This window comes from Conger conger, chromosome 16 (assembly GCF_963514075.1).
Source record: "Conger conger chromosome 16, fConCon1.1, whole genome shotgun sequence".
Classification (NCBI taxonomy): Eukaryota; Metazoa; Chordata; class Actinopteri; order Anguilliformes; family Congridae; genus Conger; species Conger conger.
This window is the reverse complement of record NC_083775.1, coordinates 12,871,235-12,889,967: the sequence shown is the minus strand read 5'-3', so window position 1 is coordinate 12,889,967 and position 18,733 is coordinate 12,871,235. Positions and strand designations below refer to the sequence as shown.

At 39.9% G+C, this 18,733-nt stretch overlaps 1 pseudogene; it reads left to right on the top strand.

The window, feature by feature from the left end:
* The first annotated feature begins 884 nt into the window (after window positions 1–884).
* LOC133114054 (sterile alpha motif domain-containing protein 9-like) lies at window positions 885–12,041 on the top strand (annotated as a pseudogene).
* Window positions 12,042–18,733: the final 6,692 nt, after the last annotated feature.

Here is an 18,733-nt window from a genome sequence, read left to right as displayed (position 1 = left end):
ACCTTATCCACTACGCTACAGGCCACTCTGTATCAATATTCTCTCACAATACTCTCACAATATTTCACCTTACCCTTCATTTCCCCATTTATTACATTAATTTGGTGAATAAATGTAATAAAAGTAACTCAGGTGACATCCTGACTTCTTCAACTACCCCCCTCCCCCGATTTGTATTATTTATATTTATTATTATTAAATAGATATATATTTTTTATGATTTATGTATTTATTTAATTTGTATAATTGTTGGGGATCTAGTCCCCTAAGTTTCATAGTCGGGGTTCAGTTTTCTTTTGTACACTGTGTTATTGCTTTGATGAACTTTTTATTTAGCTTATTCTCTAGCTATTTCTTCTTTGGGACCAGGATTTACAAACATTTTGTGACAGGATTCCAGTAACTGGATAGGATTAAATTAAAAACTAGAAGCTGTGATCCTGATCCTAAAAGCTTGAATAAGGATTTTTTAATCCAATCCTACCTTTAAATATTTTCAAGAAGAACCCGCAACAATAAAAGTGGTCTAAATAAAGCCTTACAAATTGAAAATGGTTTGGGATATTATTTGTTATTTCAAAATATAGTTGTAATATATTCTAAAATAATTGCTTAATTGCACAATTCAGATGGACCAGTTGGACAGTCAAAGAGACACACTGCAGTGAACCATTATTTTAACTATGGTCGATTGATCAGGAATAACCATTATGCTCTCAAAACAGTTGTGTTTGGAAGTTATATTAGTTTTTAAAGTTAGTGTTTTTATTTTTTATTCAGTTTATTCTTGCATTTTGAAATTAGACAGACTCTGGCCCATGCATTGTGAGAGAGATATAGATCTAAAGACTGCAAATCTAGATTCTGTAATCCTGATCTCTGTCATGGTGAGGTAACACCTAAGGTGTCCACCAGAGGGCTGGTGCTCATTGGCTTCACCTGGTTGTCATTATTGGCAGAGGAGTTTCCCCCTCCTAACGAGTATTTAAGGCCAGTGCTGGCAGTCTACCAATGCTTTTGTGTTCACTGTGCGCTCTGACACAAAGCCGGTAAATGCACTTGGTAGACTCTGTGAGAGTTAAGAGTCCGGTACTGTGCTGGTGTGTGTTTCACTGTTAAGAAACAAAAAGATTAAAAGGTAAGGAAGGCGTTCAGCTGTGTTGTGTTCACCAGCGCCTTCCTCTAAGGTATTGGTTTTCTTTTTTCTTTCTTTGGACTCGTGTGAGTCGGTGGTTGGGGGACGTTGTCCCCTGGTATGTATTTTGGTTTGCGTTTTGGTCCCGAGCTGCGTCTCAAGGTTTTTATTTTCGTGCCTAGCCTTTTTTCCGGCTAGGTTGTATTTTTATTTTTTGGTCCACAGTCGTTTGGGGCACCAAGTCAGTGGTGCGGTTCGCCCTGTTTTAAGAGGGTTGTTTTGTTTTCTTATAGCCGTTTTTTGGCTTTTCTCTTTTTATGCTCAGTTTCTGTTGATTAAATCCCATTCCCATTGTATCCTGGGATCTAGTGTCGAACACGTTCGTGTGTTCGTTTTAGAGGGTTTTTCCTCGGTCGCATCTGGCTCTCCGCCCAGCCTCAACCTAACAATCTCGTGGTATCTAGATCACAATGATCCTATCTGAAAATTATTTGAAAACCCAGGAGAAAACCAACAAGATTTATTTGATCTGGAATAGCAAAACATGGATTTCAAAATCCTGATAATTCTGATCTAGATTAAAAGTTTTGAAATACTGGGCCCTACTGGATCCAACCACAATCGCCCAGATTTTTAACAAACTGTTAATTTTCTTAATCATGTTTTTTCATGTTTAGATTATCTTCCCGGTTTTCCTATTCTTCATGTCATGCATAGCAGTGTCTGAGATAATGTGGCTTAAGAGGGTACCTTGCGTTCACTGGAGCGTGCCACGTTCATTGGAACGTGTCCAGGTGTTTTTGAAAATCTGGGCACCTTTAAGTGGATAGGATTTTCTTGATTTGGACCGAAACTTTCCTTTTCCAGAAATCGAAACTTTCATGTGCAGGCAGGTAGCCCGCACCCTCTTCTCAAAAAGGGAGGGGGCTACCTGCATGCACATTCAATATATTCAATGATATTCAAGGCGACTCACAGAGAAGTAGAACTTCAGGTAAACTACACTTGTCTACTGCTAAATATGGTGAGTCAAAAATGAATCTCGATGAAAAAATAATAATTTTCGATCTTTTTCATTAATGGTTCCATCAATATTAAAGAGGTAATCAATTGGCCGAATGGTCCTTACTACCTGACAAAGTTGGGAAAAACACTTTGCTACTTGAATAACGGAATACTGCAGCTATGATAGTCTACACGGGCATATATATATAAGCAAACACCGCTTATACCGCGTCACTACGATTTATAAACGTTTCCAAACTGATATGTTTTTTGCGTATTGACAAGAATACATTTTCTTTTTTTACTTGTGCGGTGAGGTTAGAAACACCCTGCACATACCAAGCCTGTTTAGGAATGCCCTTAACATGCTGAGAAGTTACGGTTGATGAGTTTATACGTTTCTCACCATGGTAGGTTTCTTGAAAAGTACATTTAAAAAACGAGTGTATTTTTTCAGTGCTTTTAAGACTAGGCTTGAATATCTTATTAGAAGCGATGTTATAAGTAGGCTAATGGTGAAGTTGGGTTAACATGAGACTATTTGTTTCGCTGCAGTGGCACATGACTCTTATACACGTAAGTCCTGCCATTTATCTCACAACACCGTGGCACATACAGTATGTTATATCAAATACGAGAAATACCGTCAATATTGCCGATAAAATAAAATAAAACTTCATATTTTTACTGTATTGTGTCAAACAGGAATCCATTAACTTCAAATCAGTGTGTGAAATTTAACTGAACCAACTGTAACACATTCACAGATGCGTGTTGAAATTCCAAAACTAGCCATCAACATAGAACAGCGCCTGTTTCGGTAAGATCTTTTTTTTATTTGCCACCCAACTAGTTTCAAAACAAGCGATTCTTTATCTTATCTGCATGCAGTACGCATGCAGTACGCATGTGATCTCCTGTCAGGTTGACCATGCCCATTTCGCTTTAAACAGTACTGAAAGGTCAATTTCCAAGTTAAATGTCAGCGTAGGCTAATCTATTATCGTATAAGGACCATAATGAAATGAAAAATTTGTAATCAACTGATTTTAATACTTTTCATTCATGACAGTCAAATTAATGAATGCATTAGTTGTTTTAACATGACATGTAAAAAAACATATGAATTGCTTAAAGGTACAATAGGTAAGATTTTTGTTAATTTTCTTAATCATGTTTTTTCATGTTTCTTGATCTGGAGCCAAACTTTACTTTTCCAGAAATCGAAACTTTCATGTGCATGCAGGTAGCCCGCACCCTTTTTTTATGCCGCACCTCAAAAAGGGAGGGGGCTACCTGCATGCACATTCAATATATTCAATGATATTCAAGGCGACTCACAGAGAAGTAGAACTTCAGGTAATTTGGAGTTCACTCTTTAGATGATTAATTTGCAATGATTTTCATCGCTTTGATTTCCGTCGCGTTGGGATATAAAGCAACAATATCGTCTACTGCTAAATATGGTGAGTCAAAAATGAATCTCGATGAAAAAATAATAATTTTCGATCTTTTTCATTAATGGTTCCATCAATATGAAAGAGGTAAGGAATTGGCCGAATGGTCCTTACTACCTGGCAAACTTGGGAAAAACACTTTGCTACTTAAATAACGGAATACTGCAGCTATGATAGTCTACAATAGATAAGATTTTTAGGTTAAAACATTGTCGCAAGACCATTGTATCTCTTCCTATCATTGAAAAAGGCTCACTGACATGTTGACTTGCCCTCCGCCTGTGTTTATATACAGTTGGTGCCCCAACACTCAGTACCAAAACATTGTATAACTCCAATTTAATTTAAGCTCATTGGTTGAAATTTGGTTCTAATTGCCACAGCCAATAAAAACACTGTCAGTGCATTTACAGAGAAGGGGGAGGGATACAAAGTGTTGTGGTTTGAGGGTGTTTGTTGCTGCTATTCCTATCTTGACCGTCAGAAGTCCGAAATGATCTATTGTTCCTTTGTTAAGATCAACATGTTAAGATGAAAAGGGGTGGTCAAATAAGGGGTGGTGTTTTTATTATTGTAAAATATAAACATGAACACATGGCCCTGGGTACCTCTGCAAACATCTGTGAAACATAAATAAATCTTCAGACTTCCAACTCCACAGATGCAAATTATCCAAAGAATAATCCAGTTATCCAGGAAGAAGGGGCTCTGGGTCCCAGTCTGGTGAAGGATCAAATCCATTATTCCTAGTGTTACTATTGTGAAAGTTTTGTTGTATATACAGCACATATACTAATTGTAAGGAGATACATTACATCTGATCTCACGAAACTAGTAGTTACAGAATTGTTTTACTTTCTACACTGCCTTGTGTACGTGTTACAATAGTGAATTCAGATTTTAATTGATGATATTGTCCAATGTTTCTCAGATGGAGTACACACATCTTGAATGTGGGCATTTTTACTTCAAATGAACAAAGCCATGAGTGAGTAATGGGTATGTATACCATGTCATTTGTTGTCATCATTTTTTAATTCTGCAAGCAATTTCAATTTGACTCATCAATTCTATATTTTATAATATATTCACTTATATATTAGTGTACAGCACCATATTAGGTTCTCCTATGTTTGCATAGCAACATCTTGTATGTTCTTGCACTATACATTTTCAAATAAAACATGCTATTCCTCACCTTCTCATCCCTACAACTAGTAAAGTGTTCTTAAGATCACCTGTATAGGGATAGAAGATCATCTGCACATTTTCTGTATTTGATGTCCTGGTGTATCTTCCTTCCTCAGCTGAATTGGGTAAAAAACCGCTTGAAGAAATCTTCAAGGAGGTGACCGAGGACGATCTGAAAACAGAGAGAAATGAGCTTGTTGAATCTTTTCAAGGACGCAAACTTCAAAAGACCAAAAAAACTCAAGCAACTAGGCTCAGAGGAGCTGGAAGTCAAAATGAGCAGCAAGGCACAGGTGATGTGACCACTGGTGCTGGCACAAATCAGTCCCATCCAGAGACACAGACACAAAAGGACCAATCATCCTTGTCCACTAAGAAAGACTGTAAACCAAGGCCTTTTGGCAAAGAAGGCATTGACTTCACATACGTCAAGAATAATGTTCTACTGCCAGAATGTGGTGTCATCGATCTTATCACACCTTGCCATGAATACAAATCCCTGGAAAATGCTACTAAATTGGACAGGACAAGGCTACAAGCAAAATTTGCCAAGGAGGTTCTCAAATTTGGTGCTGGATGCATGAATATTCGAACAAATGGCACAATACACTTTGGTGTCATGGACAGTAGGGATAACACAGACTATACACATGGTGAAATAATTGGCATTCCTGTAACAGAGAAAGATATCTTTGTTGATGCGTTGGACTATATAGAACGGTGTTTTACTTCTGACAGCGAACATGCGCGACAGTGTATACGTCCACCACAGTTTATCGAAGTCATAGACATAAACAGCACAGAAAAACGTTATATTGTGGAGGTTGACATCGTCCCCACAGTGAACATAGTGAAGAACAAAGTGTACTTGGTCCGCCTTCCAAACTTCAAGGAAAAATCAAACAAGGTTGAACTAGAAAAGGAAGCAATCTATCGCAGAGTAGGATCCAAAACAGAACCAGTTATTGATCAAAATGTGTTTGCCTTCTACCAACGTATGAAAGACAGAGATGATCTGAGAGAAGAGGCTGAAAAGTCACAATTTCTCAATGCACCAGATTTCTGTGAAGACCTGGGCAGGAAACTCACAATGCTTGTGACCAGCGGGAAAAAGTTCATAGACACGGAAAAATGGTACATCCTTGTCACCAACAAATTCGAGGAGGACCATTTGAGAAACATTGACTTTTTATTGAACATGAAGATTTTCTGTGTTTTTGACTTTGACCCAGATTCAAAAGTGTCTGGATTCTGTGGCAAATACCTTCAGCACCATGCAGCAAATCTGCATTTCATGCAGAATTACAAAATTCCAAGTGACATGAGCATCAAAGAATTTGAGAGCCACCTACACTTGTTTGAACAGACAAGCTGGATATTTTGCAATGGACGAAATGATTTCCGTGGAAATGAAATCCCGTGTGATGAAATGACCTGGATCAAAACCAAAATGACACTGCTGAGGGAATCTGTATCGCTAATATGCAAACAGATCTTGCCGAAGGGCTCCTTCTTGGTGATCTTTCTTCTCACTTCCCCTGTAGAGAAGCCTCAGGTGTACACTTTCTATGAGTTTTTCACTGACATGGAAGGTCACGAAGACATCATATGCATTGCAGAATGTGAAAAAAACTTTCAGAAGTGGCACTGCTTAGCCGAGGCATACTGTAGTACCGAAATGGTTAACCGTTCCAGCGTTGTGGGGATGAAAATGAGCCATGTGAATGCTACTCTGCAACGCATTCAGCCTCTGAGGACTCGAGCGACCAAACATTTGTCAGTTTTCACAAAAGGAGAGTGCCTTCTTGAAACGAAAGAGGAGGAAAGGATGTACTCCTTAGAGATCCTGAGTGTTGATCAGTGTGACGACACCAGCACCGACTTCATTGAGGCAGAAAAAGAAAACTTGGAACGGCAGTTTTACCATGGCGGTAAAGTGAAGTGGCTGAATTTCTGGCTTGCAGAGAAGAAGTTTCTTGACGAAATCATTCAGAGGGATGCCTACATGGAAATTTCAAAACTGCTCAGCGACATTCAGAAAAGAGGTGCAGATCAAGTACCTGTGAGCAGCATCAATATATACCACCATCCGGGCAGTGGTGGGAGCACAGTTGCACGACAGGTACTTTGGAACAACAGAAAAGACCTACGATGTGCAGTTGTGAAGCCGTCATACTCGGCAGTAACCGTGTCCGAGCATGCAGTTCAGCTACGTGAATATGAAGAAAAAGAACCCCCACAAAAATGCCTCCCAGTACTCTTACTGGTGGAAGACTGTGAGAATGACTACTTGGATGGCCTTCGGAATGAATTGGTGACTGCCGTCTGCACCAAGAGAATTGCACAAGGGACGCTTCATTCTTCTGAGCTGCAGACGATCACACAATCCAGAGAAAAAATGCAAAGAGTCGCCTATCCAGAATGTCGCTGTGACCCACAAATTGTCACCAGAGGAGAAGAGGCAATTCTCTGGGAAAAGAGAGAAGCTCGAACAACAGTATCAGCCAGAGTTCATCTTGACATTTGTCCTGATGAGTGAAGAATTTCACCCAAAGTACATAGAAGACTTTGTGGAACATTTGTTGCAAGACATTGACCACAAATCTGTTGTCACAACACTCATTCGATATGTGGCTTTGCTCAATGCCTATGTGCAGAACTCCTTCATCTCCCAGTCTCATTGTGAGGCCATGATGAGAATGACCTTCACAATAGACAGATTTCGCCGACACACTTTTGAGACATCCTTAAGCGAGCAAGCTAAGCTTATCTTCATACATTTGAGAGATGACAAGACACACATTAATTCAATCCGTATCATTCATCCACTGGTGGCAAAGGAGATTCTCCAGAAGTTAACAAGTAGCCAGCAGAAGCAAAGCGGAATTGCAATGGATCTTCTCCACGATGATGTGCTTTTTGAGAACAGGTTTGGAAGAGAGGAGTATACACAGTTTCTCAGAGCTTTGTTCATGAGACGCAGCAGAGTCATTAAAGGTGATGAATCAGACAGTTTATTCTCTCCTCTCATTGAACATGTGATGAGAGACGAACGCCCAGACAAGGCAATCGAGCTTTTAAAAGAAGCATACGAGCGATTCAACAAAGATGCTTTCTTTGCTCAGCAACTTGCCCGACTCAACTACACCCATGAACAATTTGAAAAAGCAGAACAGTGGGCAGAAATAGCAGCAAAAAAGATGCCCCAAAACTCTTACATCCTGGACACTAAAGGGCAGGTGTACAGGAAATGGTTCAATGCCAAATGTAAAGAGATTGAAAAGAAGACGAAGACACCACAAAACACAGCAGATGCTATTGAAAAAGCACTCAAAGCCATAGAGTGCTTCAAGGACTGTCAGATGGCAGCCAAGTCTGATCTTCAAACAATGAACAAATCAGGGTTTTTTGCTGCAGTGGAGGTTGGATGCAAGCTTATATTTTCACTGCAATTGTTTTCAAGCAAAACTGATGAAAGCTCTGAATGCCTGAAGTACCTGGTTACAGAATACATTCCTGAAGCTGTTAAGACTCCTTGGGAAAACTTCCACAGCAAGCTGAAAAGCCTTCAGATGTCCATGCGCAGTGACTTGGAATGGATCTCTGAAGACTTCAGCTACTTTCAGACTGATGTAAATGCAGAGGAGGATGAAACAGTTGAGACATCAGAGTTCAGAATAACCAATACAAAGAACTGGTTGGTAAAAAAGAGTGCTGCATATGGAAAATATTTCAGCAGTGTTCCTCCCACCACAGCTCAGCAGCAAGGCAATGCAAATCCAATGACCTTGACTCCTTTCATGAAGCGCATGCAGATATATAGTCTTGGAGGGGGGAATATAACAACAATCTTCTCCCTCCTGCATGACCAGACAGACAGGGAAGAAATCCAAGTGCTGGAGGAAATAATATCCCTGTATCCTACCAACCCACTGAATGCAAGGCTGGACCAAATGGATCTTGTGAACTACATTGCAACTCAGATTGCTTTAGGTTGCCTTTCAACTCAGTCTCCGAAGCTTGAACCAATTCAGTATCTTCAGAATCTCTGCCAGCAGTTCCCAAATGAGAAGAGCAAATGCGTATCCAGTGCTCTTTTCTTGCTCACCTTGCTTTTCTGGCCAGATGACAATGAAGATGATAAAGAAAACAAATACAAAATTGTCATGTCAGCTGTTGAATTCCTTGGTAAAAGTTACTGGACCAAAATGAAAGACATTCCCCAAAGGAAGAGGAGAATTTACACTCACTTTTTCCTGAGTAATGGAAATGGACGGAACAAGATTGTACACAAGAGCAAAGTGGAGAGTTTCACGAAGAAGCTCTCTGTGTCAGAAAAGAGGATGAAATGGCTAAGCGGGGAGCTGTGGAAAATGCCAGAGATTAAAGCACTGTTGAAGCCTGTTCATGGCTGGACAGAGGATGGGAATGTGTTTCTCCAGGGTCCTCTGAAGAAGTTCCAGATTCAAGCTTTGAATTCAGCCTCAGTACCCTATGGCAATGAGAATGTTATTTTCTACTTGGGGTTCACGTTTAGAGGACCCGTGGCCTACAACATTACCAAAATAGCATAAAATTGGAAAATAACATTGATCTGCATCATGGATTCATCTAGTACTTGTAAATATGTAATTAATTGCCATGGTGATGACAGTCCATGAATTATGATGATTTTAATTTTTGATAAAGTAAACCAATACAAAGTTGCCAATGTCAACTGTTGAATTCCTCAGTAAAAGTTACTGGACCAAACTGACATGCCCCATAGGAAGAGAATAATTTACACGTTTTCCTGAACAATGGAACTGGACGGGACAAGATTGTACACAAGAGCAAAGTGGAGAGTCTTGCAAAGAAGCTCCCAGCGTCGAAAAGAAGGATGAAGTGGCGAGGTGTGAAAAATACCAGAGATTAAAGTTCCCATATTGTACACCTTTCCAATGTTTTATTTTAGGTCCGGATATCCATAAGACGACGTTTGTATGGTTTTAAGTACCAGAAAAAAAAGATATACTGAGAAGCGGCTGTTTTAGTGACTGTATCATTAAGGCTATTCATAGCAATAAACATCTGTTTGGCTAAGATGAGCAGAATGCTTGTTACGGCTACAATGTGGACCATGATGAAGCAAATGAGCATATTGTTCGGTCACAACTTCACAGAAGTCCAAACAGCTCGTTTAAATGCACATTTTCTGGAGTTATTTGGGGACTGTCTTTTGATACTTTCACAGTGTTTTAATAGAACCTTAAACTTCTATATAATGCACATCGCTACGGAAATGTAATTTTCCACAATATAGGACATTTTTTACACTTTTGAAGCCTGTTCAAGGCTGGACATGTTTTACGCACTTTTATTATTGCATTTACAGTGCTATGTGGTATGTTTAACCCTTTATGTATGTTTTTGTTTTCATTACCTGACTTCTGATGGTCAACTTGAGGATGGGAATGTGTTTCTCCAAGGTCTTCAAAATAAGTTTTTCCAGATTCCAGCTTAGAATTCAGCAATGGGAACGTTACTTTCTACTTCACATTTAGAGGATCCATTTCCAAACACATCACTGAAATAGCAGGAAATTGAAAATTAACATTGGTCTTCATTTTACATTCATGTAAATTATTTCTCTGAATTAAGACTTTTTTTTTTTTTACAGTACATGCATACTCCAAGTTGTTTTGGTTTTTTTTAAGTTATGTGCAGCAAATTGATTCTGATAATTATTTTATTTTCACCTCCACCAAGGTTATGTGAAGACATAGACATATCTGTAAGTAATTGCTGGATTGCCATGAAATCGGCGGTCTCCATTCACAATCCCAAGAGGAAGTAACTTATTGATTTTAGTTACTCCATGATGTTTCTTCCAGATCTTCCAGATGTTTCTTATCAGGCCAAATTTTGAAAGTGTGATTGACATATTTCAAAAAGTAATGGCCAAATGGTCAACGTGCTTTGTGTGTTAATTTTCCCAGGAGGGAAGAAACCGGCTAATTTTGGTCACACCATGGCCTTTCCCCTATTGCCACCATCAGGCCAAACATGTCCTTAAAAGTAGTTACTGGATTGCCAAGACTGGTTCAGTGCAAATTCACGTGAGGGAAGATTGTTGTGCCTTGGTGGAGGTCTGCACTCTACAGAGTGCATTCTTCCTCGTTTCATTTTTGTTTGCTTGTTAGTAGAAGTACTTCAGTAATCACTAAGTCATGTTAATTGTAGGGGACAATTCACAGAACAAAAGATCTCCCTCCTAAAAGCATGATAAACAATCACAAGTCAAAATGAGACTCCACCTTGATGAGCAGGCTGGTTCCTCCAAAACGCTCGATGATTTATGCCAATATATCCGTATTAAAGTATGATATGTACCCTGTATAGTTTAAAACTGATTAACTGCTAAATTGTGCTAGAATTACACAATGACCCATATGTAACTGGAGTTTAATAAAACAGCCAGCTGGCGGGGGGGCGTCTCGCACTGTGTAGACTGTCAAGGACAGGACACAGGCAGAACGAGATATGCCTGTACAGCTGGTTTCTCTGGGACTCTCGATGATTTATGCCAGAAGTGTATCTATATGCAAGTGACTTATAATCAATATATCACATGTACGCTGCTTGTTATCAAATCAAATGAACCTAGAACATTAATTATAGCTGAGCTTATGAAAACGCAAGAAACCACAGTGAAAACTGTTGAAATGAGAGCAAAGAATGCAAAGAATGCAACGTACATTTACTCACTTAGAAGAGAATATTAATCAAATGTTTAGTATGTCTGTATATTAGAAAAGAATATTAGAAGAGAATATTAATCAAATGTTTAGTATGTATATTTTCAATGATTTACTGTTCATAAGATCGTGATAGAAAAGTGACTCATATGTGGAAAAACACGTGTATGCTCCGAAAAATCCATGGATGACGTGTGTGTTAGCAGGCAGTTCGCGAGGGCGGGGGGCGCCCTGAACTTTATAGAGATTTGGCAGAGCATGATTGAACTTTGTACACAGCTGGCAGAGCATGAGGACTTTGGGCGATTTGCCACAATGATGTTTGCATCTGTTGGGGGGAGGAGTTGTGGGAAGAGTTAAGATAAGAACAGTGAGGGTGATTTGCCACAATGAGGTTTGAGGAGGAGTTGTAGGAGGAGTAACTGTGTATAAAATGGGTGTAAAAATGACAGTCCAGGTCCATGTTTTTGGTCCGGCTTTATGCACTTGTGCTAAATAAAGTCTGATTTTCCTGAAGAGCTTGCTGCCATGGTGTCTTTTCCCTCGTGAAGATGTTTTTCGACAAATTGGAGATTTGGTTTCCTAGACATGACAAAATGATGCATACAGTATCTTGGGAGACATGTCATATATAAGAATTGTATATCATGGCATAGATAGTCAACATGATGCATTCCACTTATTGCATTCCACTCTGTCCAAATAGCTGAACATACAGCATAATTAAATGCAGCCCTTAACCCAGTGAATAAAAATTCCGAACCAATGTGTGTCCCTGCCTTTTGTGTAACTATTATTTACATCCTATGAAGATGGTGTTACACAAGAGAACTTATCAACCTGATAGAATTGGCTAGTCCTATTGGAAGAGTTTAAGGACATGTTAAAAGTAACATCCCACACACAATGGCTCCAGATTAATGTTGTATTCCAGAGCCCTGTGTCATTCTGAAGTGACATGAGGAACTGAGTAAATTGCTCTTCATCAGATCCCTGTACATTTTGTTAAGGAGAGTTAAGGAGACCTTTAAATGTCAGAAAATGTCTGTTCACTTAACAGTCCTACTGGTTCCTATTTTAAGGACATTTGTCATTTCATCATGAAGACCAAGGAGAAGGTCCTAATTCTGTTGAGTTGAAAATATTGGTGGTGCAATCATGATAATTCCCCTGCAAGGAGCGGTTGTCAACTGTGTCGGTATAAAACTGTTCTGACTTACAATGAGTGAATGAACAATATGCAATTAATACGCTGTCATATGACCAATATAGTCGTGTACTGTTCTTCACAAAGTGATACCTATTTAATTTTTTTAATTGATTTTCCAATTTGCAATAAATGTCAATACACATGGCAACTTGAATTTTGAAATTTGATTCACCCTCCCACAGACACCTAACAAAAAATACATAAGAAGAAGAATTTTCTCCTATAAAGAAAAGGTTGTGCCAATATATGCTTGATTCTGACCTGCATATATAAAACATTTTAGTTCTGAATATTTTAAAAGATATATGCATGTTAGGTTGCATTTGGAGGCGGCACGGATGGTGCAGTGGGTAGCACTGCCGCCTCACAGCAAGGAGGTCCAGGGTTTTAATCCCCGTCGGGCCTCTCTGTGCGGAGTTTGCATGTTCTCCCCGTGTCTGCGTGGGTTTCTTCTGGGTACTCTGGTTTCCTCCCACAGTCCAAAGACATGCAGGATAGGCTGATTGGAGAGTCTAAATTGCCCGTAGGTATGAGTGTGTGAGTGAATGGTGTGTGCACCCTGCGATGGACTGGCGACCTGTCCAGGGTGTATTCCTGCCTTTCGCCCAATGTATGCTGGGATAGGCTCCAGCCCCCCTGTTCAGGATAAGCGGGTTAGGACAATGGATGGATCGATGGAAGTTGCATTTGGCTGATAATTCTTGAAAAGACATTAGTTTTCCCTCCTTGTGTAGATCGCTTATCCCCATTAATTCCACACAGGGAAGGGTTTGTCTGCTCTTCCAGGTATGAGGAATAAGGGGCGGCCTGTAGCGTAGTGGTTAAGGTAAATGACTGGGACAGTCATTCAAATCCCAGTGTAGCCACAGTAAGATCCGCACAGCCGTTGGGCCCTTGAGCAAGGCCCTTAATCCTGCAGGGGAGGATTGTCTCCTGCTTAGTCGAATCAACTGTACGTCGCTCTGGATAAGAGCGTCTGCCAAATGCCAATAATGTAATGTAATGTAATGTATGAACTGCCGCAAATAGGGCTGAAAGACAAACGTTGGGAAACATATTATTTCTCAATGTCAAGCAATACATTTTATTTTATTTTATTATTACACAGTGGGAGCAATAATTATTTGATCCCTTGCTGATTTTGTAGGTTTGCCCTCTTACAAAGAATGGAACTGTGTAGAATTTTAATCATAGGTACGTTTTAACATTGAGAGACAGAATATCACAAAATAATCCACAATAACAACATCATATAAATGTTATAAATTTAATTTCATATTTTCACATGAAATAAGTATTTGATCCATAGGACTTAATACTTGGTGTACAGACGTTTGTTGTAGTTTTTCACCGGGTTTGGACAGATCTTGGGAGGGATTTTGGTCCACTTTGCAGATCCGCTCCAAATCCTTAAGGTTCCGAGGCTGTCGCTTGGCAACTCGAAGCTTCAGCTCCCTCCACAGTTTTTCGATGGGATTTAGGGCTGGAGACTGGCTAGGCTCTCCAGGACCTTAATATGCTTCTTTTTGAGCCACTCCTTTGTTGCCTTGGCCGTATGTTTTGGGTCATTGTCATGTTGGAAGACCCATCCACGACCCATTTTCAGTGCTCTCACTGAGGGAAGGAGGTTGTTACCCAAAATTTCCTGGTACATGGCCCCATTCATCCTCCCCTCAATATGGTGAAGTCGTCCTGTCCCCTTAGCTGAGAAATACCCCCAAAGCATAAGGTTTCCACCTCTATGCCTCACAGTGGGGATGGTGTTCTTGGGGTTGTACTCAGCATTTCTCTTCCTCCAAACATGGCAAGTCGAGACGACCAAATAGCTCTATTTTGGTCTCATCTGACCACATCACCTTTTCCCAAGCCTCCTCTGGATCATCCAGGTGTTCTTTGGCAAACTTCAGACGGGCCTGTACATGTGCCTTCTTCAGCAGAGGAACCTTGCACGCACACCAGGATTTTAATCCTTCACGGTGTAGTGTGTTACTGATGGTTCTCTTCGGGACTGTGGTCCCAACTGCCTTCAGGTCATTAACAAGCTCCTCCTGTGTAGTACTGGGCTGATCCCTGACCTTTCTCATGATCATTGATATCCCACGAGGCGAGGGCATCTTGCTTGGAGCCCCAGACTGAGGGAGATTGGCGGTGACTTTGTGTTTCTTCCATTTTCTAATAATTGCTCCAACAGTTGTTAACTTCTCACCAAGCTGCTTGCTTATTTTCTTGTAGCCCATCCCAGCCTTGTGCAGGTCTACAATTTTGTCCCTGATGTCCTTAGACAGCTCCTTTGTCTTGGCCATGGTGGAAACGTTGGATTCTGATTGATTGTGTGGACAGGTGTCTTTTATACAGCTACATAACGATGTAACGAGTTGTGGGAGCCAGAATTATTTCTGATTGGTAGGGGATCAAATACTTATTTCATGCGAAAATACGATAATAAATTAATAAAAATGTATATGATGTTGTTATTATGGATTATTTTGTGATATTCTGTCTCTCAATGTTAAAATGTACCTATGATTAAAATTCTACACAGTTCCATTCTTTGTAAGTGGTCAAACCTACAAAATCAGCAAGGGATCAAATAATTATTGCTCCCACTGTATATATTTTTTTGCTTTATATGACTCGATGTGGATTTTCTCAAAGCTTTCAGCTTTGATGAGTAAAAGATTCAGTGGTAGGGCTTGGGTATGTTCGCTTGCTCATAAGGCACAGAACTGTTCTGCGCCATGATCAGATTTCCTGATTGTGACGTGATTCAGACTGCCTCCGAACACATTGATGAACTGTAGTAACGTGATAGTATACGTGAGCTCTGGTCGAAACTTCCTGTATTTTTTCATCAAAATAAAAGCCGCGGAGCAACCATTTGACTGGTTACTATGATGTAGGCTCGACAAAAATTGCTTTACACTGTCAGTTCAGACCCAGCTCATTTGCACACCTGATTACAGCTTGTAATAAAAAGGGGCATATATTAAATCTATCGACCAATATCTATAATATTATATTTTTTATTCTACCAGCTGATTTGCATAGCTGATAACTCCAAAACTATATATTGTTACCAAATAAAAGGGGATATACATCTTTAATAGTGTACAGTCTTTTCTGTGAAATCATGTTCCCAGCAATTGTTGCTGTTTTTCCAGTGAGGTATGGGCATGCAATGCTATAGTCTTTCAGTTCACTAGCATCTCATTTGCATAGCTAATTACTCAAAAACTATACATTGTGATCCTGATCCTATAAGCCTGAATAAGGATTTTGTAATCCAATCCTTCCAAGTCTAGATCAAATGTTGGTTTTGGATATTTAAAAATTCTAAGGTGGAGATTATATGAAAATTAAAATCCTGATATTTAAGTTTTGAAATACTGGGCCCTACAGGATCCAACCACAGAGATTTATTGATTTCTTGATTTCCCTCCTCCCTCCCCCCCAATAAATGTTCAATAAACATGAAGAAATGAATTGCATACAATGCATTTTCATACATGTCATGAGGTAAATATTTTCCAGAAAATCATAAAAAGACTATATGTAGTCGTGTCCAAAAAGTGAAAAAATAAAAAATACATTTTTAGGCAGGTGTGGAAAAAATGCTATAAAGTAAGAATGCTTTCAAAAATAAAAATGTTAATTTATTTTTATCAATTAACAAAATGCAAAGTGAGTGAACAGAAGAAAAATCTAAATCACATCAATATTTGGTGTGACCACCCTTTGCCTCCAAACCAGCATAAATTCTTCTACGTACACTTAAACAAAGTCAGGGATTTTGTAGGCATATAGTAAGGTGTGTTATTAACCAATTATACCAAACAGGAGCTAATGATCGTCAATTTAATATGTAGGTTGAAACACAATCATTAACTGAAACAGAAACAGCTGTGTCGGAAGGTTAAAACCGGATGAGGAATAGCCAAACTCTGCTTCCAAGGCGAGGTTGCTGAAGACAGTTTAATGTCAGAAGTCATACACCATGGCAAGACTGAGCACAGCAACAAGACACAAGGTAGTTGTACTGCATTAGCAAGGTCTCTCCCAGGCAGATATTTCAAGGCAGACAGGAGTTTCCAGATGTGCTGTCCAAGCTCTGTTGAAGAAGCACAAAGAAACGGGCAATGTTGAGAACCGTAGACGCAGTGGTCGGCAAAGGAAACTTAGTGCAGCAGATGAAAGACACATCATGCTTACTTCCCTTCGCAATCGGAAGATGTCCAGGAGTGCTATCAGCTCAGAATTGGCAGAAACCAGTGGGACTCAGGTACACCCATCAACTGTGTGGAGAGGTCTGGTCAGAAGTGGTCTTCATGGAAGAATTGCCAAAAAGCCATACTTCCGATGTGGAAACAAGGCCAAGTGTCTCAACTATGCACGAAAAAACAGGAACGGGGGTGCAGAAAAATGGCAGCAGGTTCTCTGGACTGATGAGTCAAAATATTTGTTTTAATATTTGGCTGTAGCAGAAAGCAGTTTGTTCGCTGAAGGGCTGGAGAGTGGTACAATAATGAGTGTCTGCAGGGAACAGTGAAGCGAACAGTGAGGTTCCTTGCAAGTTTGGGGCTGCATTTCTGCACAAGGAGTTGGGGATTTAGTCAGAATTAATGGTCTCCTCAATACTGAGTACAGGCAGATACTTATCCATCATGCAATACCATCAGGGAGGCATCTAATTCACCCCACATTTATTCTGCAGCAGGACAAAGACGCCAAAAATACAGCCAATGTTGTTAAGAACTATCTTCAGCGTTAAGAAGAACAAGGAGTCCTGGAAGTGATTGTATGGCTCCCACAGAGCCCTGATCTCAACTCGAAGATCATCGAGTCTGTCTGAGATTACATGAAGAGACAGGAGCATTTGAGGCTGCCTAAATCCACAACTGCGGCAAATTCTCCAAGATGGGAGGAACAACCTACCAGCCAAGTTCCTTCAAAAACTGTGTGCAAGTATACCTAGAAGAATTGATGCAGTTTTGAAGGCAAAGGGTGGTCACACCAAATATTGATTTGATTTAGATTTTTCTTCAGTTCATTCACATCTTCTGTTCATGCATTTTCTTAATTGATAAAAATAAACTATTAACATTTCTATTTTTGAAAGCATTCTTATTTTACAGCATTTTTTCCACACCTGCCTAAAACTTTTGCAAAGTACTGTATATGAATATGTGTGTATATACAGTGCATCCGGAAAGTATTCACAGCGCTTCACTTTCCCCACATTTTGTTATGTTACAGCCTTATTCCAAAATGGAATGAATTCATTTTTTTCCTCAAAATTCTACACACAACACCCCATAATAACAACATGAAAGAAGTTTTTGAAATTTTTGCAAATTTATTAAAAATAAAAAACTAAGAAATCACATGTACATAAGTATTCACAGCCTTTGCTCAATACTTTGTTGATGCACCTTTGGCAGCAATTACAGCCTCAAGTCTTTTTGAATATGATGCCACAAGCTTGGCACACCTATCTTTGGGCAGTTTCGCGCATTCCTCTTTGCAGGACCTCTCAAGCTCCATCAGGTTGGATGGGGAGCGTCGGTGCACAGCCATTTTCAGATCTCTCCAGAGATGTTCAATCGGATTCAAGTCTGGGCTCTGGCTGGGCCACTCAATGACATTCACAGAGTTGTCCTGAAGCCACTCCTTTGATATCTGTGCTGTGTCCTTAGGGTCGTTGTCCTGCTGAAAGATGAACCGTCGCCCCAGTCTGAGGTCAAGAGCGCTCTGGAGCAGGTTTTCATCCAGGATGTCTCTGTACATTGCTGCATTCATCTTTCCCTCAATCCTGACTAGTCTCCCAGTTCCTGCCGCTGAAAAACATCCCCACAGCATGATGCTGCCACCACCATGCTTCACTGTAGGGATGGTATTGGCCAGGTGATGAGCGGTGCCTGGTTTCCTCCAAACATGACGCCTGGCATTCATGTCAAAGAGTTTAATCTTTGTCTCATCAGACCAGAGAATTTTGTTTCTC